Source organism: Myxocyprinus asiaticus, chromosome 16, assembly GCF_019703515.2.
Source record: "Myxocyprinus asiaticus isolate MX2 ecotype Aquarium Trade chromosome 16, UBuf_Myxa_2, whole genome shotgun sequence".
Classification (NCBI taxonomy): Eukaryota; Metazoa; Chordata; class Actinopteri; order Cypriniformes; family Catostomidae; genus Myxocyprinus; species Myxocyprinus asiaticus.
Genome location: NC_059359.1, coordinates 7,389,602 through 7,400,570, shown reverse-complemented (window position 1 = coordinate 7,400,570; position 10,969 = coordinate 7,389,602).

Below are 10,969 nucleotides of genomic sequence, written 5' to 3'. Positions count from 1 at the left end.
TTAGCCTGTAGGCTGTATACGGTCATCAAGCAACATAGCAACTCATAAATATAGACTGTTTGGGCACAGGTGGAATTTTTTTTTTTTTTTTTTTTTTTTTTTTTTGTGAAAGTGGCACATTCAATCAGAATTTGGAGTCAGAATATTGATAAGGATACATTTTAACACTAAATTGTTGCAGTGCATTCATAAAATGCACATATTATAATCAAAACATGCACCTTTAAAATTGTGAATTATATTAATCAATGGAAAAGAACTGCCTTTCAAAGGTGCTTAGATCTTAGACCTACTTAATCATTATGCCCTACATTTGTAGCGTAAAGTATTCAATTTTGAATTTAAGACTTCAAGCTCCAAGTGATATTGCCATCAGGTCTCACTGGACTTAATTGTGTTCATGCCAATGAATACGTCATGTTATCATGAACATTTACCAGATTAAATGAAGATCATAAATTAAAACATGGAGCAATTGGTCCTTAAGTGAAGCTCATTTTTATCAGTGAATGATAATGAATGTATTGTTTGTTCTTTTCATCCATGTACTTGTTAGGTCATAGTTGGAATAATCTGTCAGGGTGACAAGATTTAGCAGACTGTAGTCTCTTTTATAGTCAAGTCCTAGTTTAATTTGATGTATTTTTTGACATTTCTGTCAGGATTACGTTTTTACTGTATGTACTCTAGGTTGACACCTAAAATGTTAACAAAAAAATAAAAAAGATATCATTATGTTGTATAAAAGTTAAACGTGCACTTGTCCACTTTGTTCCATATTATGTGGAAAATAATGTACAAACGTTTGGCTGATAATGTATGTATGAAGACCACATGAACATACAATAATACCATAATTTGAATGTTTCATTTGGTATATTTGTTACTATGGGTTCAAACTGTCACATGAGCATACCCAATTCTCAGTTTCCTTAATTCTGATGCTAGTCGAGTTTCAGCAGTCTTTTATAGAGCATTAATAAACTACACATAGTAAAATATAAAGAGAGGCACCAAACGGTTTTAAAGTGTTGTGTAACTCAAAATGTAGCAGGAAAATGGACCATAGAGACAAAAGGAAAAGAGATGGCACCAAAGTTATCACTACCAGTAAACATAGGATTTTCCCCCCATATTTCTGGTTCAAAAGGGTCAAACAATTTGTAGATGTTAAATATGAATAATAAACGTTCTAGTCTACCTTCAGTCATGCGATTCTTATTTGATAAGATTTTAAATGAAGTGAGATTTGATATGTAGCCTATATCGTTTTGACCACCAGATGGCAGTCGTGTACGAGCATTCACCACCCAACTTCCTTTCACAGGTGAGCCCACATCAAATGAAACTCGAGGGAATTTAGTTATAAAGCTTGTCAGAGGTTGGAGCCCTGCCTATTTTGTTTATTGTACTGATTGTTAGCTGCTTATAAGAAATATGATTGAAGAAAGATGAGTAAGAAAAAAAAAAGTGGCCTGCTGGACTGTCGCAATTTTATTACAGTCAGTTTGGAGTTAATACTACTGTTGACTGATTTGAGCGCCATTTTGGCTCTGTTTGCCCTGGCAGCACGTCTCAGTTTCCCGCTCTCTGGAGAATATTTTGACTAGAGAAATAAATGGACTCATACAATAGGACCTAATACAGCACTAAAAATAGAACATATGAGAATATTTTGCTGCCTTGTAAGCGCTGTGATACAAGTATACTGTAACGCCACACATATTCTGAGGTTCAACAAAATCTCCTTTATTGAAGTCACCAAGACAGAATACAAGCAGACATGATAAAGACACAGAAGCTTTTGCTTTTTACTGTAACATAACATGGATCAACCTTTGCCCACACAACTCAAAAAAACACCTATCAAAAAGCACTACACTTCTACTGGATGGTGAGAGAAAAATAGTAAATACACATAATCCTTTGCATTGTGAACAGCCAATCAGAAATAAGAACAAAGTTATGCTGGGACGCTACACTGCCCCCACCCGAAGAGGCTGCCATCCCTGGCGGCTCTAATTAATTTAGCCCTCCATTGTGACATAGTCCCGTAGGAAGCCAAGCCGTTGCCGTGTGCACCGTGGACGTTGATCCTCATTCATAAACTGTCCACGCGGGAAAAGACGGCGGCGGCCCCATTACATCCATCGATGGTGCAGGGCTCGATGGGTCTCCAAGGTCTTCAGAGCCCTCAGTTGTCCGGACCTCTGCCTGCGAGGCCCCATACGAACCCTGTATACAATGTCTGAGATCTTTTTAAACACCTCACAGGGTCCCAGCCCATGACTATACAATTTAGGAGAACACCCTTTTTCCCTAATAGGGCAGTAAACCCAAACCTTATCTCCAGCGCCAAAGTCCTGGCTGTTGGTTCATGCATCATAAGCGTGCTTCTGCTTGCCTGCAGCCGCCTCTTGTCACTCTCTAGCCAGGGCATGAACTACCTGCAACAGGTCTTGCATCCAGTAGAGGTAATCCATACTGGAGCCACCAGGAATTTCCTGCTCTGCAGGTGCCCTGAAAATTAAATCCACGGGCATTCATAGCTCGCGCCCAAAAATGAGCACCACAGGAGTACATCCAGTCAACTCCTGCACTGCTGTCCGGTATGTCCACTGGATCAAAGCTATGTGTTGGTCCCAGTCATGCTGATTCTTGCTAGTGAAGATGGCATGCTGAGTGGCTAGGGTGCAATTGAAGTGCTCCACTAAGCCGTCAATCTGCGGGTGAAGAAGGGTGGTATGGGTCTTTCGTACCCCCAACCGCCACCAGACCTCCGTGAACACCTCTACCTCGAAGTTCCGACATTGATCACTGTGGATCTCCTCAGGTACCCCGAACCGGCAGAACATCTCCTCGACCAACTTCCCTGCTATTGCTCCGGGGTATGCCGCTTCCCAAAATGCTGCTCCAGTGCTGCCACAAGGGTCCTGTAATGCAGTGCTCAGTAAGTGCAAGATCGAGAAGAATCTGCAGGGCTGGAACCTCGAGTGCCAACACCAGGTGGGCCACCGCATCCTCTTGGCTCCACCCAATATGCCAGGCCGCCAACTGGACCTGAGCGAGGTATGACTTAGGTGGCGCTGATCCATCATACCTGGACAGCTTCACTGGGGCCCTCGCGGCCGCGGTTTGACCCTCATTTGCCTCCCATTGCGCCTTTGTCCGCCGAACTTAATGCCGACTTCTGAGAAGATCGAGGCCTGCATGCTCACCCTCGTCTGATAGGAAACCATCCTCTTCCCAGTCCTGGCCACAGGGACTTTGGGCTCACGCCTCGAAATAGCCGGACAATCACAGGGACAACCATATATCCTCTTCCGGGGTTCTCAACCCAGTGGCAACAGTGCCACCTTGAGCCTGGGGCTGAAAATCTTGGCACTGTTCTGCAGTGAGGTTGTCCAAATCCCGCAGGATCTGTGTTAAATCACGGTCTGCCATCCCAATTCTGACACCTGTATAACACCACACAGATTTTGGGATTCAACAAAATCTCCTTTATTGACATCACCAAGACAGGATACAGGCAGACATGTAAACACACAGGAGCTTTTGCAGCTGCAACATAACACAGATCACAATTTACAAAAGCACATAACAAAACGCAGTACACTTCTACTGGATGTTGAGAGAAAAAAGTAAGTACCCATAATAATTTGCAATTTGAACAGCCAATCAGAACTAAGAACAAAGTTATGCTGGGACTCTACAATACTGTATATCTAACTAGTCTTGTGGTTTGTTGTGAGGTAATCAAGTTTGACTTCCTTTTTTAAGTTTTTTGAGGTGCAACTTGGGTTGCCAACCATCCCGTTGAAATGTAAGAGGTCTGGAGATGTGAAGACTGTATAACGCAATTTGAAACTCAAAAGATACAACAGACCAACAAGAAAAGAAGAAACACTGGAAACCAAAACACACCGACACAACTGCCCACAAAGGACAAGAACTGACAAACACATAATCTGTGTCCCAAATGACGCACTATATACGCACTTACAATGTACATATGCACACAGCCATGTGGTGTATGAATTTTCAAAGTGTAGTATCATGCCAAATGAAACACTTAAAGGGATAGTTCACCCAAAAATGAAAATTCTCACATCATTTACTTAACCTCATGCCATCTAAGATGTGTATTACTTTCTTACTTCTGCTGAAAACAAACAAAGATTTGAATATTTCAGCTCAATAGGTCCATACAGTTGAAGTGAATGGGAATCAGGCTTTTGAAGCTCCAAAAAGGAGATAAAGGCAGCATCAAATTAATCCATACGACTCTAGTGGTTTAATCAATGTCTTGTGAAGCGATCCAGTTTGTATAGAATAGACCAAAATGTAACTCCTTTTTTTACTGTACGTCTTGCCATTACATCTAGGGTTGACAACTTTCTAGCAGTCAAATACGGGACATAACTTTAAATACGGAACACTGTTTTTCCAGCAGTTAAAGAGGTCCACCTAAATCTTGTTTACATAGAAACATTTGAAAAACAGGGCAGACGAATACAAAAAACATATTCGGTGTGAACAGCCCCTAATACGCTTAAAATGAAAACCGCTTTAAAACAATCTACAGGAAAAAGCCCATATAACTTATGTGTCAAAATAGCATTTTATATTTAGTATAATAAAAAAAAAAATAAAATTTTATCACCACAAAAATAATTTGTCTCAGTGCAAGTCTTAATAGAAACCATGCATTATAATGGATTTTGATGGGAGAGAAAACACTTAACATGGAATACACTGAAAAAAAAAAAAAAATGCCTGTAAAATTATTTAAACATTCTTAAAACGTGATTTATTTACTTGTCAAGCAAAATGGGATAAGATATTAAGTCTTGTTTTAAGAGAAATCTCACCAAATTTAGTGAACTTTTAGTTTTTAGTGAAAAAAACCTGCCAATGGGGTAAGCAAAATAAACGTGTTTATTTTTCTTACCCTATTGGCAAACAGTTTTTTCTTGTTTTAAGCATAAATCGCACTGAAATTGATTAGATTTCTCTCAAAACAAGACTTATATCTTATGCCAGCATGCAGTTTGCCAAGTAAATAAATTCAGTTTTAAGAATGTTTAGATATTTTTACTGGAAAACAAGACAAAATTACTTGTCTTGATATATTTTTTGCAATGTAGTGTATTTCTCCTTGGAATACAGTGTCGTTTTGTCAGTAAATAGTGATTATCACAAGGGAAATGTAAAAAATATATATTATTTTTTACTAAACCTGTACTGTATTGAAGCCTACTTTAAAAAATGCTGCCGTTTTTCTCACCGTCATTTAGCTGAATCTCTCTTCCAGAACGAGCACTGAAATATGCAATGTTATGTAATGTAGGTGAGGGTAAACTGGTTCTTATAGTGTGGTGTATTTGGCCGTTGCCATGGAGTGTCGGTAAGGATACAGAGGCAGCATCCAGGTTTAAAGAGTTTTAATGTCCATCAAAGTATTTACATGGTGAACATGGTATTTGGGTGTGTATGTGAATGTGTGGTTTAAAAAGAGAGAGAGAAATATATACATAAGATTTAGTGAACTAGAATAAACAGAATATCAAGACTGCAAAACACTGTAATGCAATATAGGCCTACGTGTATACTGTAGCCTACGTCTTTAAAGACATTGTAAAACTTTAAATATACACAGAACTACTGTGAATAATATACTGGCATTTGTACTGTACACAGAATAAACTACAGTAAACACAGGCTAGATAAAGATATTCCATTAGACTAATTATAATAGACCTGGTATGTAAGAGATAATATACATAGGCCTACACTGAACAGATTTGTTAGCCTACATTAATGCACAAACACAGATTAAATTAAGTGGAAAAAATATATACAGGTATATTCAATAATTTCTCAATGCAACAGTTTGCAGAATGGCATGTTATGATTTCTGTTATATATATATATACATATATATATATATATATGCTAGCAATGTAGGCACTGTGGTAGTCTTGTACTGTGTGAACTTCTGTGTGAAAAAGAAAAATGTAAACCAAAAAATATATCATTTTGGGCCTTTATCGCATTTAAAGCCTTTATTCAGAAAATTATTGCATTCAGAGCCTTTACTATTTTAAAGGACCAAAGAGGACAATTATATTTGTGACATCAATACCCGTGACCCCCCACCCCCAGAATGGTTTGGTCCCCCCCAATGACATGGTTACAGCCTTGGTAATGGGATGGATAGGAAGGACTAACACTCTCACTCTCTGTCTAACTCTCTCTGACTCAGCAAAATAAGTCCAGAATGTTTTGGTCACTGCATCCTCGGGCCAGTGCAGCGATCTGATTGGCTGTCCTCCTGACTGCTCGATGCGTGATCTATCTCCCACCTGCTCTTTACATAGCATACTCGCAAGCAGTGCTGATTCCCCATCTCCTACGTGATCAGCGCATGGACAAGACCTAGGTGCATCTACATGTAATGTCATGAATTACTGGTGTTTTTGAAATCACAATGGTGATAAACAAATATCATGCGCTCGAATGCTATGTTTGACAAAATTCTCCTGCTTCTGACTGAAAACATGACAGAAGATGTGCGCTGGTCTTCATTAATCATTTCCCCGGCCGCTTCTGTCAAGTGTGGCATCCGTGTAACTTCTAACAGCCGATATCTCACACAGCTCACTTGAAATGTGTATGTTTCAGGTCCATTTTCCTGATTTATGAAATATTCTCAGCAGTTTGGGTGTGAGACACTAAAATACGGGACAAACAGTGTCCCGTATGGATTTTATACGGAAAGCAAATTTTTTCCCTAAAATACGGGACGATTCCCCATTATACAGGATAGTTGGCAACCCTAATTACATCTGAGGCATGATCCCGATTTCAAGCTCGATTACACTTACTATTGCTTGACGCATGTGTAACGGTGGCCAGCTGATAGATAGATAGCTGTCCAATGTGTATAAACCTCACTCTCCTGACATCAAGAGGTGCACTAGCGACTGACACTAGAGGCTGTAGCCTTTAGCCTCCATGTTAGCGCACCCACCTCCCATGTCGGAGACGCCGGTTCGAGTCCCATACGGAGCGGGTAGAACAGGAGCATCACAATGGTGCCGTAACCCGGATGGGAGTGAGGCTTAGGGGGGTGAGTGTAACGGTGGCCAGCTGATAGATAGATAGCTGTGAAATGTGTATAAACCTCATTCTCCTGACCTCAAGAGGTGCACTAGCGACTGACGCTAGAGGCTGTAGCCTTTAGCCTCCTTGTTAGCGCACCCGCCTCCCATGCCGGAAACGCCAGTTCGAGTCCCGTACGGAGCGGGTAGAACAGGAGCGTCACACATGCGCAAAGCGCAAGATGGTGCTATAGGAAGTGTAATCGAGCTTGAAATCATGATCGCCAAGGAAATTGCTGTCAAGATATACAGAGAAAAAGGAGTTACATTGTGGTGAGTTTCCACCAAAAAAAATATTACTTTATGGCTATTTGAGTCTTCGAGGCTTACTTTGTTTAAAGGATGGCAAAAACAGCACTTGACAAAGCATATTGTCACGTTTTCTCAAGAATAATCTGGGGATTGAATTCAGACTCTGCCGATATATACTTACACAGATTGAAAATATGAGCATTTCATCTGCAAAATAACCAAACTATCCTATCTGCATAGATCTGCGCTCTAACAGGTATGTTTATACTTTACATATATTTATATTTGTTTATTTTTTATATATTTTTTGAGGTGTTGTGTTTATAGGCGCTATTTAAATTGTCATTTTATTTATATACAGTATTTTTTTCAACATTGCTGCCTGATTTTAACTGGTGTTTTAATGTGTTTTAACTTTGTTTTCATTTATTTTTTTTTATTTTTTTTGCAGTAAATAAAAAATTCCATATAGTTATATGGGTAGTTGACAAGACATTTCAAGCAATGTCAGCAGTGCCCTGTGGTGTGACATACTTTTTCATCTAACAGCATTTTCTTATCTTGTTAACAGGGTTGGGGAGTAACAAAATACATGTAACGGGATTACGTATTTAAAATAAAAAAATTTTAGAATACAGTTACATTCAAAATGTATTTTGATTACTGAAGAGATTACTTTGCATATTATTGTCATTTGTTTCATTTAATATTTAGTCCTTTCAGATGGAAAACATTTATACATATAAATGATGCGATCCAAAGTGCATTTGAACAGCGGTGAAACACTTTCTTATGATGTGTTACATTCATACGAGCAGACAGAGAAGTACGTTTGAAGTAAGTTTGGAGCAGAAGAAATAGAAATAAACCTTGTGTAAATTGTCAGCTTTACACTAAGTTAAAATGCTATTTCTAGCCATTTTACATGCATGTTACCAGGCACGATCATATTCTTTATCAAGAAAATTCACGTTGGATCATAATTTCTTTTTTCTAGTAAGACCTTTGATGTTAGGGCAAAAATCATATTCTTGATAATAACTTTTGTATTGTTTTCCTGTAACAATATCTAAAAATCCTTAAAATAAGATCAGTTTGATTTATCTTGTTTTAGAAACAACACTGCATAAGATATTTAGGTTTTTCAGAGAATATATTTTTAACATGTGTATTTTGTCTTACTGTACTGGCAGAGTTTTTATAGTCAAAACAAGTGAAAAAATCTACCAGTGCTGAAGAAGTAATCCAAAGTATTTAGAATACGTTACTGACCTCGAGTAATCTGACGGAATACATTACAAATTACATTTTACAGCATGTATTCTGTAATCTGTAGTGGAATACATTTCAAAAGTAACCCTCCCAACCCTTCTTGTAAAGCTGTAATTATTATTCTTGTCCTTTCAATGACCTCATATTAACTGAGACTAGTTTATTTGCACATCTAGAAAAAAGTTGAAAGGTGATTAAAATCTTAAAAACTTTCATATCCATTTTAACCTAACATCTGCATGTTGGGGAAAATAAAGTTCTCGGACATGTTATTTGTCTGAGCTATAACATGCTTATTTTTAGTGCTTTATCTTTAAAAAATCCACTCATCACGTTCTATAGATGTTTTAAAGTTGACAATTTTCGCACCGGTGTAAGCCTGTTGTCGTGATTTTGCCTAGGGCCACACAAACCAACGGGCCAGTGTTCTGACAATCTGTGCTACCTGCTCAGGATGTGCTACCAGCAGTATAAACAGTGATATGTAAAGTTAAAACTGGGTAGCACATTTCGGGAGGCATGGGAGAACCTGTCGGTATGTACTACAACAGCATGAAATGTGTTAAAAACCTAGGTAGCACATCTTTTCAGGCAGATAATACCTATCAGGATGTGCTACCAGCATAATTATCAGATAGTGTGATATGGTGTGAGGCTGTAATAAGCCCTAACCCTACCCCAAACCCCAACCCTAAAACTATGCGAATATAGCGTTGGTAGCACATCCTGATAGGTAGCATATATTTTCAAGACACCGGCCATGGTAATAATAGTATTGCATCTGCTTTCCTTCAGCCCAGGCGAATGCCCCACGCGCCCCACTTGAGAGGGGTTTGGTCCACTCTATTGTGTTACTTAAAACACGTCCCCTTTAACGTTTAACCCCTAGACAGTGATATTAATCCATTCTGTCTTAGATGCTGTCATAGATACCTGCAAACAGCACTGCAGGAATAATTCCTCAAATAATTTTTCATGGATAAAACAGCCCTTGTTGACTGCTTTTCCTATACTCGCCAGTCCACACGCACGATTTACAAGACTAATTTCAAGCATTTGAGCCTTTAGATTATTTAGGTCTTTCGGATCATGAGAAACATTTATTCAGCCAGATGTGTCCAAACCTCTGGGCGGAACTATGCAAGTGATGAAATCAACACACTCTCACGGCGAAATCGTCAGGATTCGTACGACTTTTCTAAATTTGGCTAATTCGTATGATATCGTGCGACTGCACTCGTTTGAATGCCTATGACTTTCACTGCAGCCATTGACGTCGTTGGACATCGTTTCTATCTAAAACGTAACAATTACTTGCTTCTGTCACACACAACAGCTTCCTGTCATGTTTACACACTCTGCTGATTGGTTAAGTTTAGATAAGGGGTTTGGGTTAGGGCATGATATTAATAAGTATGTCCTTAACGCCTCGTGCTTACTTCCGCATTAGACAGCCGGGAACTTGCACGTGATTAAGTCGTACAAGTTTATGCGAACAACATCGTGCGAGACCATACGAAATAGCCAACTCGTAAATTATATACAACTTTTCATGAGATTGGGTTGGATGAAATGATCAAGTGATGAAATGGTCTTAGAAATAGAATGTTTGATTAGGATAAATCCCCATTAATTTAGGACAAAATCCTATAGTAAATAAATTGACCCTTTTACAAACACTAGCAGTCAAATGAAATGTCTTTTTTTTTTTTTTTTTTAAACACAAAAACGTGAAATTTAAATCAATGAGCCAGTATGGTGTGCTGCAGGCCGAGCGTGGTGGGCTGTTCTTTTAGTCGTAGTCCGCCCCCGGGTTTAGGGTTAGAGTTACTGGTAGGGTTAAGGTTTAGGGACAGGTGTAGGGGTTTTTTAGGACTCCAAATTAACAGTTTGGAAACAAATTGCATACCACTGCACAGTGATTGTGGTAATACCAGGAGGTCATTTTTATACTATGGTATTACCATGGCTGTCAGGGTACTTCGAAGAATACCTTTGTGTTGGTATCATACTTTGTGGTACTTTTCATAAGCCTTCTGTGTGTCTCTGAAGGCATAGATGGGCATGTGTTAGATGCAAGCATTTAAATTGTCACTTGAATCTATAAAGCGTGCGTGCGCGTGTGTGTGATAATAACAGAACATCTCATTTACAGAGGCACACAGTGCATTTACATTGAACTACAGTAGAAAACACGCACGCTCACGCATACACACTTCACCGCCCCCTTCTCTCTCTCTCTCGCTCTCTCTCTCTCTCTCTCATCTTTCTCCTCTTCTCCA